Genomic DNA, 16,072 nt, shown 5'->3' with positions numbered 1-16,072 from the left:
CATGCTTTCTGGGGGCTGGCCTTCCATCAGCAGTCTTTGGCAGTGCTCAAGGAAAGAGAAATTCGAGTGGTGATTTTAATGTTCTCTCAGCCTGGACCTTGATCTTTATGTGGTTGCCTTTAATTTTCAGCAGCAATGAGCCATGGCTTTTCTTTAAAAGGAAACATTTAGAGGTATGGGAGGACAGTGGGAGACAATTTCAAAAGAAGAGAATTAACGCTGTTGTTTCTGTGGGCACACAGCATACAGCTGGCACCTTACAGAGTGCCTCTGTGGACGCACAAGGGGCCAAAGGATGAGGGCAGTGAGGCTTCTCTTGGGAGAGCTACTTAGCAGGAACCCTTTAGAAAAAGAAATTTGGGTTTGCAGATATAATTACTGTATATAAAACAGATAAACAACGAGGTCCTGCTGTATAGCACAGGGAACCATATTCAATACCTTGGCTCATGATGAAAAAGAATATGAAAAGGAATGTGTGTGTGTGTGTGTGTGTGTGTAAATGTATCACTATGCTATACACCAGAAATTAACGCAACATTGTAAGTTGACAATACGTCAGTTTAAAAAGAAAGAAATTAATTTATAAAAGGTCATTTTTCTTATCAAACTGTGTCCTCCTCTTAGAACAGACCAGTAGCATGGATGGCACTGAGGCAGCGCCTACTGTGTTTACTGTATGATGTCCAGTCATGGGGGTGAAGACGTGCAGTGACTCCTTGCTTTCCTCCTGGAACTCCAGGTAGGAGAGAGGAGCAGAGGCCGAAGGGCTTATTTATATATTGTTTAGAATAAGTAATATTTAATTAGTATAAGTAATACATTGAAAAATCTTTTTGAGAAGCAGTCAGTTGGAGCCCTCACAAACCCTAGCCTGAAAGAGTAAGCCAGGTGTCGTTCATTTCCGAGTTTTAAAACTGAGACATTGGAGGGCCAGAAACGTCGGGCCAGGATTGCCCAAGAACTTGGACAAAAAGCTCCCTTCTTCTGAATCTTGTTCTCTGTCCTGTTAGATCTCAGACACACAGAATGCAAAGCCTGCGTCTGTCTCAGTACCTAGCACGTACTGGGGCTCTTAATGAAGCGTGGATTTGCCATCAGTGCGGGAGTCAAACACAGAGCCCTTGTGCGTGCTGGCTTTAGGCATCTACTGGCTCTATATTATACTTCGGGTTTCTTAACACAGCCACTCTGTGTGCATTTCTCATGAGTGTTGAAAGTTTACCCTTATATTACAGAAAAAGAAAAAAAAATTTAATTTAAAATGAAATTTATCACCTAAAATTCAGCCACTTGGAGATAAACTATTAAGTCTGGAGTACATATTCTCTTAGAATTTGTATCTCACATATATTTATATTTTCTGAAAATATATTGTGCATATTACTTTGTAACTTTTCTTATTGTCAACATTTTCCGATATCCAGAATAGAAATGGATAGGATCATCTTCAGTGGCTACAAACCATTCTATTTATCTGACCCAACTCCCCTTTTTTTACCAATTAGGTTTTTTTTTCTTCTAATTTTTAGCCATTATAAAATGACTGGGATGAACACCCTCATGCATACACTGCTGTAGACGATGCTTATGTCCCCCAGAGTTCACTGATTGAAAACTAGCCCCGAGGGGATGGCACTTGGAGGCGGGGCCTCCCAGGGTGAGGCTGTGAGAGCAGAGCCCTCGTGAATGGGATTCTCACGCACAAAAAGAGACCCCAGAGTGTTCTCTGGCCCCTCCTGCCCTGTGGGGACGTGGTGAGAAGGCGGATGTCTGTGGACTAAGACGTGGGCGCTCTCACCAGACACTGAACGTGCAGGCACCTTGATTTGAGGCTTCCAAGCCTCCAGAACTGTGAGGAATAAATGTTTGCTGTTTAAGCCGCGCTGGCTACAGTGGTTTATTGCAGCCGCCTGAACAGCCCGAGACGGACGCCCTTGTGCATGTGGGCAACTGTGTCTGGGACTTTTAAAAGCCCTGTCTGTCAATGCATAAGGCCAAACTGTCCTCATGAGGGACTGTACAGGTGTCACCCTTAATACCTTGTTTGGTACTTTCTTCTTGAGAAACTCCACCACACCACAAACAGAAGCATGGAAGCATCTCTTGGTCCCCTTGCCTTCATCTGGCTGGGGCAGCGACTGAGATCCCTGCCTGAATCTGTCCCTCATGCCTTGAAACCTTCCTTCCTTCCCATTCCTTCTTCCTCACCCCTCCCTGGAGAGGCAGACGGAGGGCTGGGCTTTGGGGTCTTCAGTGTTCCTTCTGGGAGCTCGGGAGTGTTTCACCTCCGTATCTTGTCAAGGGGAGGGCCAGCCAAGTTATTTTCACGGAGGTGTTAGTGTCCAGAAATAGTTGGATGCAGGGCTCCTTAAAAATGCACTGTGGAGGAAAGAATGTTTAAATATATTTGTGAAATGCGCTGGATTCCGCTGTGTTCTCTGCAGTTCGCAATACTATTTATCTCAATCACGAGAAATCTTGTTCTTTCACAGTTTCACCCCCTTATTTGGGACATCTGTTAACACCACACCAATGTGCCAGGACAGCTTTGGAAGCATTCATCAGACTGTAGTCCGCAGGCACCGCTGACTCTCACTTGGCTCTCAGCACACCAAGAAGTGATTCTGAGGTCTGGATTTCAGACACAGTCGCAGGGTGCTGGTGCGGGGAGCTGTTTCTGTCAGGCCCTAGGAATTTATGGGGCCAGCTGGATAACTACCACTGTCCTGCTTGGTATCAGCCAGACTCACCTCCTCATCCTGGCCACAGATAGTGGATCCAGTTTAATTCTGGAGTAAGTTCTGCCTCTGATGCCTCCTGACATTTAATTATCTTGTTCTATAGAATTTTCCGGGTGTGGCTAACTTTGTCCTTGCAGGTAAAATGAAACTCCGTAAGGACAGACTTGCTATCTTCCTGCTCTTAGGACCCTCTAATATCTGCCTCTAAAGGTGTGGGAGACGATCAGACAGGAGAGACCACAGATAAAGAGCGCTGGCATTGCCATATAGCACGGACAAGCATGTCCCCTGTCCCCTCGGTGCAGTCTGGCACAGCAGAGATTCTCACTGAATTGACTTTATTAACTGGTTTGAATTCTTGCCTAATCCACAGCCTGGGGAATGTAAGCTGCGTATAAAAGGTCCTTATATTACGTTGACATAGAGGCATAGATTATTAAACCAAGGAGATCCAACCCTTTGGAGCTGAAGTCACACGGATTAATGCCACTTATATGTGGCTTCCTTTCACGGATCTGTTTTGTGTAGGAGATCCCCCCGCCGTCCACAGGCAGCGAGCCTTCTGCAGGCAAGGAACCTGCCAAGTGGGATGCGTTGTGTCTTTGTCCAAATCATCTCCTGTTCTCTGGAACCACTTCTGAATCTCTCACTGGCACCTTGAGAATGCCTTTGAGTTATTTAGCATGAATCTCTGTGGTTCTTCTTTTCTCTCTCTCTCTCTTTTTTTTTTTTTTGTTAAAGTCAAATGGAGATTTCGCTGATGAGGTTAAGTTAGATAAAATGTGGGCCCTGCCTTGAGTATTCTTAGATCTGGGGTGCAGGGGGGTAACAAAGCAGTGTGAGTCATTCTATGGCAGAGATATAAACAAGGACTGCGGATGGAGAGATTTCTCTGGCTAATTGAGCAAGGACAGTCCGAGGAGCTAGGAGGAACGGAGGAGGGGTTGACCAGATAGACGGAGGGAGGCCACTCCAATCTGTAGGCAAAATCTGTGAAAAAAAAATCACAAGGGTTTTTGAGACGCTTAGGGTGTCCAGAGCACAGGCAAGAAAGAGAGAGAGGAATGAGGAGAGATGAGACTGGACTGTTTGCTCAGAGCCAGGGTGGGAAGACTTTCAACCTGGACTGTGATAAATGTGGGTAGAAGGGATAAAATTCTGATGATGGTCTTGAACATGAAGGGCAGGGAAAAGGCAGCTGAAAGCACGGAGCGCAGCTGGGGGCCCCACACCCGCTCAAGGGAGACACCGCGTGCAACCGTCTGTGTTAGCACTGGAGACGGACAGGCCAGGGCAAGTGCGATAGTAGTTCTATAACGGGGTTGACGATCTTTCCAATGGTACTTTTCCCCAAGAAATAACTGAAGATGATTTCAGGTGAATGGACTGATTTGGGGTAGATGGGAGGTAAAGAAGAATAAGATGTGAGAGAAAAAACTAACAGTTAGAACTAAGAGGCAGCAGTAAGAGATGTGGACGGAGGTCACACCTGGACTTGGAGATCAGGGACTCCCTCGTGTTTGGTCGTTAGGGCGGTGGCAGTGGATGCAAATCCTCAGAGAGACAGGTTAGAATCGAGCTGATGCGCAATCAGAAGTCTCCGTGGTCTGGTTTAGTAACGTGGACGTGGGAAGCGGCTGGGGGACTGGCAGTATGTGGCCTGGCTATCTGCAGAGTGCACGGTTCTGTTAAAGGCTTCCAGACATTCGCTGATTTTTGAAGAATCCTATTCTATTGGTAAGGAAGCGAGCATGCAGACGGAAGCGAGCGTGCAGACCTTTTTCAGCTTGTGGAATACCAGTTGGGAAAAGCTCCTTTTCAAATGATGACTCCCAACTTGGAAGAACAGGAGGGAGCAGAAGAGGTGGAGAGCCCCTCCACAGGAGCCACAGGGTGAGGACCCCGGGCCCCGTCCCTGGTGAGCAGCCATGACCATGCAGTCACGGCCGTGAGACTGGGAGGAGCAGGTACTTCACGTGGCCGTGAAAAAGAAACAATATGGTTGCGATTGATAGGATTTGAGAGAAGCCCAGATGGTCGAGGACCACCAAGAGTGGGAGAGGCTGCCCAGCAGCGGGGAAACTCGCAAAGGAGAAGCCCAGTGAGGCGCTGTCGATCTGAGGCCTCTGGGGCCACGACTGCCTGCTGTTGCGTGTGTCCTCCCCCAAGAGCGTTTGCCCCTGGCCTCTCCTGTCAAGTGTAAGGTCATCCCTTTGTAATTGGGCCTTGCATTACCCTCTTGAACCTGAAACAAGGTGCCCCCTGGAGAGCATGTCCTTCCGAATGTAATGCTGCATCTGCATTTTTGCAGAAGAATCTGAGACACTGAGTAACGTACTGCGAGGAGCTGTTGACATGTCTGACTCTGTGCTGAGTTGAAAAGTGTCCCGCCAGTTACCAGCTGCGTGACCTGGGCAAGTGACTTAAATTCGAAGCTGTATTCAACATAGCAAAATGAAGGCTAAAAATACATTTGATTAGAATAATAGAAAAAGTTCAAATTCTATTACAATAGCTATGTATATCATTTACATTATTAGACACGTTTTGTTTAATGTTATTTATATGTTATTTTCATATAGTGTATACTAATAAATTCACACGTATCATTTCTATTATATAAGGCTAAAATTCTACCGCCTAGAGAGAAGACAAGAACGGAAAGGAATTATAAGCACAGATGGCTTCACGCACCTCTGACTTAAACGCTTACTGCGCCTTCTGAAGTATCAGTTCAGATTTTAGAGGCTGCATGAAAACAAAACAAACAAAAACCTTGGTGGTTAAAACAACATCATTTTGTTTAGTGCCAGGTCCTGTGTGTTGGGTCAGGAGATGTTCTGTGTGGGCCAGCGGGCTGTTGGCAGGGGCCAGCTGACTACAGGTTGGGGCACCTGGCTTCTCTTCCGTGTCCCAGCTCCCCGCCCTGCCCCTCCAGCAGGTGGCCCGGGTGCAGCCGTGTGGTAACTGCGGGGTTCTCAGAGCAGCAGGCCAGACGTGTCTCAGTGCACAAGCACCTTTCAGGTCTCAGCTCCTGCCAAACTGCTCTTACCTGTTGACCAAAGCTACTCCGCGTGCTCATTCTGATTCAGGGAGTGGAGAAAGAGGCTCCCTCTCCACGTGCGAGGGGAAGAATTTGTGATTTTTGCAGGTTAAATAAAATGTGACTATAACTGTAAGTGCTAAGTGCTCTGAAGTGATTTTTATGTCTCCACCCACGTGACCCAAACAATACCCTCTATAAACCCCAAGGGCCAGCAGCACAGACATCACATGGAGCTCGTTACATGTGCAAACTCCCCGTCTCTACCTAAGATACACATGAACCAGAATCTACATTTTGACAAGACCCCCAGGTGATTCATAAGCCCTAGAAGGGTTCAGAAGCACTGAATCTTTTCTCTGTTCTTCATAATTCCCTTTTCGCAGTTGCTCTGTTCTCCTGTTGAGCGATAGATCTTTGATTTTTTTAAAGGTGCCAGAACTGTTTCCTCTGCACAATTGAAACAGAACAAACACAGGTTTCAACAGTAAAACAGGTTGCTTCACAGCGTGAACAGCGACACAGAGAGAGGGTATAACATTTTTCCGCTCAGTTGTCCTTTGCCTATGAAAATAGACATTGCAAATGAAAATAACAGTACATAAATATTAGAGAACATGGCATTTAACGAGGAAGCCCCATTCAGGTGTGGGGGCAATTTTTAAAGTAGAAATAGCTTTGCACGTACTGACTTAAACTGACCGTTGGCATCCCTGAACGGTTGCTGAACTGCACCTTGCTTTTCTGAAGGTGGGAAGATGGATGCTCCGATCTTCAGACCACAAGTTAAATATCTCCAGAACGTGTCCCAGTCCCTCGGACTTTATACAAGTAATAAGACCGACAGAACTTATTTGGCATCAAGTATGTACGGGCCACTGGTCGAAATTTGTAGGAAATGACGTGCGCGGCAATTTGCCGGATTCCCTTCATTTCGACCCCAGAAGTGAGGAGGGAAGGGAGAATCCAAGGCTGAGCTCTCCACAGTGCTGTTCACCAGCTGAGGACAAACGGGCTCTAAAGGGCTGAGCTTTTCTCAGTTGTTGACTTTCTTTTAAGTGAAGGAACCTGGTTACAACGTCCAAGACGCTCCTCTGCTTGGCCTTTCACTGCAAGGCTGAACAAGGGGGAAAAGAGAGAGGAAGAAATTTTGCCTCAAAACCCACCGCTGTCATTCCCAATGGGGTTTGGGTTTTTTTTTTTTTTGGAACAGGGTAACTTCTTCTCTGAGGCATAACTGACACACTTTTAAACGTATATGCTTCGCGGTCCTGTTCTTGTCGATCAGTCAGCCCGCCAGTCAGGGGTTACGAAGTGCCTGCTGAGCACTTCCTCTGTGCAGGCGTGTTCTCATCTGTGAACAAGACTGAGTAACTTTGGGTGCAGCCACTATGGAAAACAGTATGGAGCTTCCTTAAAAAACTAAAAATAGAGTTACCATATGATCCAGCAATCCCACTCCTGGGCATATATGTCTGGAGGAAACTCTAATTCAAAAAGACACCTGCACCCCAATATTCATAGCAGCGCTATTTACAACAGCCAAGACATGGAGACAACCTAAATGTCCATCAACAGATGACTGGATGAAAGATGTTGTATATATATGTATACCATATATATATATGCTTTCCAATATATTAATTACATTTATTCCTTAAATTTCTATGAGATCCTATCACTTTCCCAATATATTCATGGAAATCAAGGCATCAAAAATCTAAGCCACCCACCTGAACACAGCTGGTCCTGGTGATGAGAGCTTTTTCTACGTGCCCTAGATCCAGGTATGGGGCAACTAATTCCTATGGGAGGGCTGGATGCCAGCCAGCCGTTTGGCTGTGGAAAAGCCAAACTGGATTCCTCTACAACCACCTCTTTCCCCAGGGGAGTAGATCCAGCCAAAGAGAAGACGGGACCATTTAAACCTTCCTCCTGGATTCCCACCCCTCGCGGCCCCTCCGACCATCTGTTGCTGTGTGCGCGGAGAAAGAACAGAACGGAACAGCGACAACCACACACATTCAGAAATCCCATTTTGTCTGTGGGAGTCTGGATTCCTCAACAAGTTCCTTAAACGCTCCGCGCGCTTACACCACCAGTCTAAACATAATCCGGTGAAGTCATGAGACTAGGTGACGCTCCGCTGTGTGAGGCTGCGACGCAGTGTCTAAATTCATCGTGTGCTGCTTCCTCGTAAGCGTCTTCTGCTTCAGGTCGGGTGTTTTTTCCAACATCCTTTGAGTATATAAGGCTCTCTTCCGTATTTTATAACCTCTACATTGTCCCTCTTATTCTCACCTCTGTTGAACCCCACCTCCTTTGCAAGGGCTTCCGCCCTCCAGACTACTCACTTATCCAGCCACAAATCCCTGTAGCCACGCATCCATTCAACAGCCACCTGGTGGGTACGTACTCTGTTCCATTACCTGTGCTAAGTACCAGGACACGTAAACGATTTTGGAAAGTACTCCATCCTTTGGAGAGCTCCTTCATTAGTGGGGAGTCACACTTCCAGAAGTCCGTATTAATCCCTCCTTTCTTTGAATGGCTTACCCCTCTGCTATAATGCTGTCTGAAATTTTAAAGATAGGCAATTCTCGGAAAGAATTTGATTTCATCTACTTGGCTTCAGTATAATTGGTGTTTGAAGGACGTTTGGAATTTGGAATGTTTTTCATGGAATTCAACAACTTCCTTTCAATATAATTGCCTAACAAGGGTGGGTGGATACCAACCAGTTTCTTGTTGTTTTTGTTTCAAACAGCTAAACAGTTGTTCGAAAAAATGAATCTGGCATATGGCCAAACTTGCCACATCTCTTTGAACCCAAAGTTTGTTTCATTATGTAATATGGTGAACAGCACATCTCTCCTAGAGTCATTATGAACACTGCAAAGGCTTCAGAGGTCTTTTTGAGATCCAAGTGTACCGCTCAGGGTATTATTCAACCAAGGTGGAAAGCAAAGGACTGTTTACTTTGATGGTTTTTTTGCTCTTCCAGAATCCCTGAGGGCTGAAAAAGAAAAGCAGTACTGTGTGACTTTGGTGATGTGGATTTAGCAAGGCTGTATCTGGGTCTCCAGTTCCAGAATTCTCTCCACTCTGATTCCACTGCCACCTAGAACATCATCCCGGCTGTCATAAGCCTTCTTGATTTATAAACTAGATGGCATTTACCACCCACCTGACTGCAGTTGGTGTCAGGAGGGTTAAAATGAAACATATTCAGAAGCCTTCCAGATTTTTTGATGTTCTGGATGAAGACAGTAACAACTCATGAACTGAGTCCCTTTTGTAGCAGGGAGAGTGTCTTCCTGTAGCCTGCTGGTAAGAAATGAGGCAAGGCCCCCCCCCCCCCCCCCGCCCCAGCTGTTTCAGGAACAGACAGGGGAGGAAATGCATGTTAAAAAGGAATAATCAGAATGTCAGGGAATCATTTTGCTTTGATTCTGAGATTTAGCTACTGTCTCAATCTTGGTAATTACTTTTCATCCATTTAATAATTGTAAACAACTCAAAGACACGTGTATACATTAATGATCAGGACCTGTTTCTCCATTTATAAAATGGGATTAATGTTCTTGTTTTATAAAACGACTTTTAAAAAATAAACTTGCTGATCCATATACAGTTCATTTTAAAGTTGCATTCTACACCTGGTCCTGGTGATAAGAGATATTCCTACGTGCCCTAGATCCAGGTATGGGGCAGCTAAGATCTATGTGAGGGCTGGATACCAGCCAATGGCTGTGGAAAAGCCAAACTGGATTCTTGCACAACCATCCTTTTCTCCAGAGTAGACCCAGCCAAAGAGAACGTGGGGCAATTCAAACCTTCCTCCCGGATTCCCACTCCTCGCGGCTCTGACCATCTGTTGTCATTATCATTGTCATTTTTCTGGCATTTAGCATTGTCATTCCCTTCTTTGGCCAACAGGCCATTTCCCAGCAAAGTGGGGGATGTATATTGGAAGAAAGCGTCAGTGTGCTGAAGTTTACCAGCTGTTTTTCTCCTTTGACTCCAGCAGCCCTGGTACCTACCTGTAGGACCGAACTACGGGTTTCCTTCTATAAATTGTGAAACAGCTGTTTGCCTCACTGAGTGGTTAAGGAACAGACAGAATATTTGAGGTCACCCCCAGGTAACTGCCATGTGGAGGTATGGTCCAGACTTACTTTCATTTATTATTATTATTTTATTCCTTATCGAGTGTGGTGTGCAGAGAGGCTACTAAAAATTGCTTGATTAAACTCAGACTTAATTATTAATATTAGGCTTAACAGTTATTAGTGTCTTGTCACTTCTGCACGATCATTTTTGAGTATTTTAAAGTCAATCACACATCTCACAAATGCTTACTCCTAAACATTTTTTAGTAGCTGCCTCAAAAAAAGGAACTTTTTAATAACCATAATACCATTATCACACCTTAGCAAATGGAAGATAATTCCCTAATATTACTAAAATACACAGTCCAGATTCGGATATCTCCAATTATTCCTCAAATTCCTTTCTTTTCTTCTCTCTCTCTCTCTTTTTTTTTTTTAAGTAGATTGGTTTGAATCAGGATCCAAAACATGGCTCCACATTTCACTTCATTAGGGAGGTGGTGTCTCTGAGGGGGCAGAGAGGGGGGATAATGGTTGGAATTCCTCTGAGTCCCCCAGCATGTGCCACCATCAGTATTCATCCACTCATTCAAATATTTAATTATTATTTTTTATGTGCTAGCCTCTGTGGCAGATATAAAGATACATTTGGCATAGTAGGTTTTTTTTAACATACTCATGTATGCAAATGAATAAAAGAAACAATTTAAGAAAAGTCCATAATTGACATAACATAGAAGAACTTGAAAACCCACCAAGTGACCTATTTACCAAGGTTAGAACAGAATGAAAAGGACTCCCGGAACAAGGAGGGAGCAGGACTTGAATCCAGGGTGTGGTGATTCCACATGGTGGGGGAGTGCGGGCGATGGCACTAGAGAAAACAAATTACGATGGTTCTCCAGGCACGGCTGGAGGTGAGGAGGTCCTGGACCACGTCTGACTGGTGGGAGCAGAAGTATTCCCAGCAGAGTATTAACTGGATAAAGTAGAGATGCTGGGGGACGTGCATAGAGAGACAAAGTGAAAGAAGTGTGTTAGAACCAACCAGTGGTGTCTTTTGAGTATGTTTCTTTATTAAACAACATATTTTAAAATAATTTGCGACATATAATGATTCATACAATTTATGCAAATAGACTACAAGCAAGGATAAAGTACGGACTTCATCTTTCTTCGACTACATCTCTTTTTGAAGCATATGATAGCGGACTTTTAAAAATCTGTCTTTTTTAATATATAAAAGTCTACATATTCCAGATCTTCACTGTGGTGAGGCTTATTGTTTATAAATGTGCGTCTACATGCACTGGTAGGCTCTGATGGATAATAAAATGCTAAATCACCAGTGGTGGGAAATATTAATGTACGTTTAGTGTTTACTATGCCTGTATTTAATCAATAGCTTACTTCTGCTAACATGCTTTGCGCGGCTGGCTCTAACATGGGAAGAAGTCTGTACTCTAGGAAAACCTGTAGCCCTTCTGAAGGTGCTCTACATTTTATATTCTCCTTTTTGGAAAGCTGTAGCAGGCTCCAGAGAAGTGTGGGCATTCCTCTTGGTTAGGGAGCAACGGCCGAACAAGTCATGATTTTCTATGTGGCTTCTGTGTCTTTTTTTGAAGATGATGCTTGAGACATTCCTGGTATGTGTAGCACTTCACAGAACCACTGTATCAGAACACTGAACTCTTTTCTTTTTTTTTTTTTCTCTAGAGAGCAAATTAACACCTGCTAAGCTTGCTTCATTCTCTTTCCTTCTACTACCAGGCTTTAAAAAAATTATTATTCGCTGGAGGAGCAGGAAAATGCCCAGCGGCTAAAACCAAGTATTCCAGGGGCTTCGGGAAGCCCCAGGTTTTCTGCGATGTGAAAGCAGACCCATGAATGGGCACGTGTGTTCTGGGACTGGAGGGCGATTGTGCCGGCCGCAGGCCGCACGGCACGTAGCCACTTCGCTCAGAGCCCGGGAACCTACTTACCATTGTCCTAGTAACACACAGCCCCGGCCCGCGTCGGCTGAGTCCCGGGCGGCAGGCCGCCCGCCGCCCCCGGGCGCCCGGGCCCCGCGCGCCAGCCGGGCCCCCGCGCAGCCGCGCTTCCTCCGCCGCATCCCGGCGCGGCGCGCGTTACCATGGCGACCGGAGATGCGTGTCAGGCCAGCCGGCTGCCGCCTCGTCGGGTTTCTGGGCTGGCTTCTCAGCAAGCGGGCGGGACTCTGACCACCGCCTGCCCACTGGGGGCCGAAGTCCAAAACCACCCTGAGCCCCTCGCCGTCCTGGTTCCCTGCACCGCCCCCCGCCCCCCGCAGCGGGCAGACGGCACGCCCCAGGGCTTCCCTCCGTGGTGCCCATCGCCGCTCCAAACGCCGCCGCAGGGCGTGCGATGTGGGAGCGGGCCAAGCTGGGGCCACTTCTATCAAGAGGACGACCCTGGGGGGAAGGTGTAGCTCAAATGGTAGAGCGCATGCTTAACACGCATGAGGTCCTGGGTTCGATCCCCAGCACCTCTGCCAAAAACAAAACCAAACCAACAAAAAAACACAACCTAATAATAAGGATACCCTGGTTCTTGAAGACGAGCCACCTGCTTGAGAAGTGGGTGCCGCGTCCAGGCTCCGCGCAGGCAGCAGCCCCGCTGCCGCCCGCCGGTCGCATCTTCCCTGTCTCCGCCTTAGCGTGGCCCCACGTCTACCTGCACATCAGTGTCGCCTGCGGAGAGCTTCGGGGGGCTTCGGGGGCTGAGTTCCGTTAGGTTCCGAGGCTACCACCCAACCCCTCCGCCAGCTTCTGGTATAACAGAGCGAGGAGCGGGCCTGGGAACCTGCATTTTGAGGCGGATTCTCCAGGTTGATTCTTACACTCGTGCAAATTTCGGAATAATTGCCTGGATCTCCTTCCTTTCTTTCTCTTCACTTCGAGCTTTTCCCCTTGTCTCTTTCCTTCTGGCTTGCCTGCTGTCTCTCAAATTGACCTCCTCTTTTCTCTCTCCATGGCTCTCTCTGTCTCTCTCTGCCTGCCTGTCTCCCCTCCCCACCCCCCAACCCCGTTTCTCTTCCTCCCGCCCTTGTGTGCCAGGCAGTCCTACATGGGAGGTTGTGACCTCTGCCTTCGTACAGCATCAGGGTCTCTCATCTGTGACCTCTTTCTTGCCATTGGCCACACCTGCCAGCTCCTTTCTTTCTTTCCTCTCTTTCTTTCTCCCTCCCGTCCTTCCTTTCTTTTCTTTTTCTTTTTCTTTTTTTTTCCTCTTCTGTTAGTGAATCCATCTGTACTTCTAGCCTCCCAGATATCACGTAGGGTTAAAAAGGTGCTGGCATCTACCTGGGCTTCCAAGACACAGGTCCCTCCTGTCACAGCTTAGAGGACATCTTTAGACCATGACAGGCCAGGTAGATGGAGAACGATGATTCCCTCTCTCCCCAGTTTTTTGCTGATTACTTGGGATTTGCCTTTTCTAGAGCTCGAGGTGAAGAATAAGTCAGGTTATTCTCAGCTAACATTAGAAGCATTCTACTTTTCATAATGTTTAAGGACCTCTTTCTTGTACTTGCTCCCTTAAAGCTTAAAGCTGCAATTAAAGATGGCTCTCCAGTCAAAGGAAAAGCATATAAAAGTGGGGCTTGCATTAGAAGAGAAAATGGGGAATAACCTCTGAATTAACCCCCCCCCCCGCCGTTCAGGCCACTGTTTTACACAAAGATACTCTTTTAAGCAGGCTCACCATGAATTGTTACGGATTTACCTGCTCCAAAATTTCAACTGTAGCTCTGAGTGACACATGAGAACCTCTCTTCAAAGTTAGAGGATTCACTTTGCTCTGGAGGAGTCAACAGAGATGCTCCCTTCATTCCTAACGGGCTGCGTGGAGCAGCGTGAGGCATTGTCAGGCGTCTGGGCTGCGAGTCATAGGCCGTGTGTGAGGGCAGCTGCCTCCAGGCTGAGCGCGTTTCCTCAGCCTTCCTCTGGATTGGAGGTGAGGGCTGCAGTCACCCTGACCTCTGACTGTCCTGGGCTGAAGTCTTTACTCAAGGTATTCACTGAGATACATTTCATGTTGTTATTACCCAACCAGTCAGCCAATCAGCAGCTCTTTACTTAAAAGCCTTCTATGTGCAAAGGTTTCGGCCACCTAGGAGATGTGAGATATTTAAAAAATACATATTTTTTAAAGTAAGATGTCAACCCTTGGAGGTGGGGAAGACTGATTTAGCTGCAAAGAGATCGCAGTTCTTTGCTTTGTTCTCCAGAATGCTTGGAATCAAATCTACATTTCTCAACATGACCTTGAGGTCCCCAATCATCCAGATTTTGCCCACCTCCCTCACCTCATCCTTTGCCACTATCCCTCTGTTTTTAAAAAAATTTAAGTATAGTCAGTTACAATGTATCAGTTTCTGGTATATAGCACAATGTCCCAGTCATGCATATATATATATTATATATATAATATACATTTTGTATTTTCATATTTTTTCATTAAAAGTTTATTACAAGACATTGAATATAATCCCCTGTGCTATACAGAAGACATTTGTTTTTTATCTATTTTTATATAGAGAGGTTAACATTTGCAAATCTCTACCCCTCTTGTTGATTTTATTTCCCACCTCCCTTCTTCCTCTGATTTCTCCCCCAAATGCCAAAATCTGCCGTTTCAGGAAGAGCCATCTCCTTGCCACTTAGCAGGCGCTTCCTCAGAGAAGTCCTCATCAACACTCAGTTTGAAAAAGGCTTCAGATCATTTTCACACCACCTTGTTCTAATGACCTTCCAGGGCACGCACTACGATTGGGTATTTTCCTATTTAGATATGTTTCTCCCCATCTCCCATTAGAATATAATCTTCCATGAAAATAGGTCTTAACTCTCCTGTTCCACATAAAACAATGCAAGGCATCAAGAATTTGTTCATTAAATAGTTGTCAAATGAATACATGAATGAAAAGCTGTCTATGTTCCTTGCTAAGTGAGGGATTCAAATCTTAACCACTGGTGTTTCCAGAGGAGGGAGGAGTCACTCCAGGAGGAAAGGACATCTGACTTGGATGCTGTAGGTTTGCAGGATTTAGAGCTTCGAAAAGAAGGATAGATGTGTTTCAGGTTAGGAAGAATTGGCCAGTTGCAGGACCTAATCCATTTTGGCCCCAAACCAGTATGGATGAGTCTCTGAATCTCAAGGTTCCACTTCTGATCTTCGAGGTTTCTTGCTGTCCTAACTCTGTGGTTCTTAAAGCTGTTTTCCTTTCCTCATCAGGGAACTTGGTTCCCTGGTACTGCTGTAACAAGAACAATATTGGAGAAAGCAAGTTTAAGTAACTGACTCTTTCTCTACACTATGAAAAGGGGGAAAACATTTTTCCTTTCATTGATAAAGAAGATGGTTTTGGCTGATTAATCAACCATTAGATACTGTTTTGCTGCATTCAGCAGAAGTGATGATGAGAATTTAGACTGAATATTCATGTTACAAGTGCTACAGGAGTTTGGAATGCTTACAGATTCGCAGAATCTGAGAGCTAAAAGGGACCTCAGAGATCATTTAAACCCTGTCACCCATCCTCCACATCATTTATAATTTTACAGCTTAAAATACCGAGGTCCAGAGTAATGAAGTGACTGGCTTACAAATCCACTGGTAGCTGGTGGGTAAACTGAGATTATCCACCTGTCCCTCCTGACTCCCAGTCCAGTGCTCTTTCTAGTGAACTCAAGTGAGCTTCATGCATTTGGGCCATGTTACATAAGCAGAAAGAAAATCTGGAAGCAATGACTAGGCATACTTATAGAAGAAACCCCATCATCAATTTTATTTTCCAAGTCGCAGTGGTAAAAGTGAGAAATACATGATGAAGGAACAAGCTGGCATTTGAGAGTATAACGCGATATTCATCATCCCTTTTAAGAGCATGCAGGGTGCAAGGGAGGGGAAGAGTTTGCTATTGTTCGACTTCCCCCATATATTTCCTACATTATTCAGAAACTCCCAGGCTGAAATAATCACACCCCCTTCCCAATTTTTTTTTTATCCTTTAACTGGCAGTACGTGGTACTTGGAGATTTACTGTTTTGACTAATGAGCTTAGCTTTGCTCTTGCAAATAGTTGAGTGTCAAATGTCATTCTTCCCATCCTCCAGCAGATGGCAACTCTAGTCTTCACGTCATTTTATCTG

The 16,072-nt window shown here is 45.6% G+C and overlaps 1 protein-coding gene, 1 long non-coding RNA gene and 1 other non-coding gene across 6 annotated transcripts in view; 2 read left to right on the top strand and 1 right to left on the bottom strand.

The window, feature by feature from the left end:
* Positions 1-16,072, top strand: part of CTNNA2 (catenin alpha 2) — a 933,346-nt gene that overhangs the window by 621,774 nt on the left and 295,500 nt on the right. The gene's annotated exons all lie outside the window — the stretch shown is intronic.
* On the bottom strand, positions 10,492-11,928 carry LOC140690070 (uncharacterized). Its single transcript, XR_012065259.1, has 2 exons — positions 11,882-11,928; positions 10,492-10,896 (listed from the first exon to the last, which is right to left on the bottom strand). It is a non-coding gene; the product is annotated as an uncharacterized lncRNA (long non-coding RNA).
* On the top strand, positions 12,339-12,414 carry TRNAV-AAC (transfer RNA valine (anticodon AAC)). The gene has a single exon. It is a non-coding gene; the product is annotated as a tRNA-Val (tRNA).

The sequence above is a fragment of the Vicugna pacos genome, chromosome 28 (assembly GCF_048564905.1).
Source record: "Vicugna pacos chromosome 28, VicPac4, whole genome shotgun sequence".
NCBI lineage: Eukaryota > Metazoa > Chordata > Mammalia > Artiodactyla > Camelidae > Vicugna > Vicugna pacos.
Note: the sequence above shows the minus strand (reverse complement) of the source record. Positions and strands in the feature narration are given on the sequence as shown.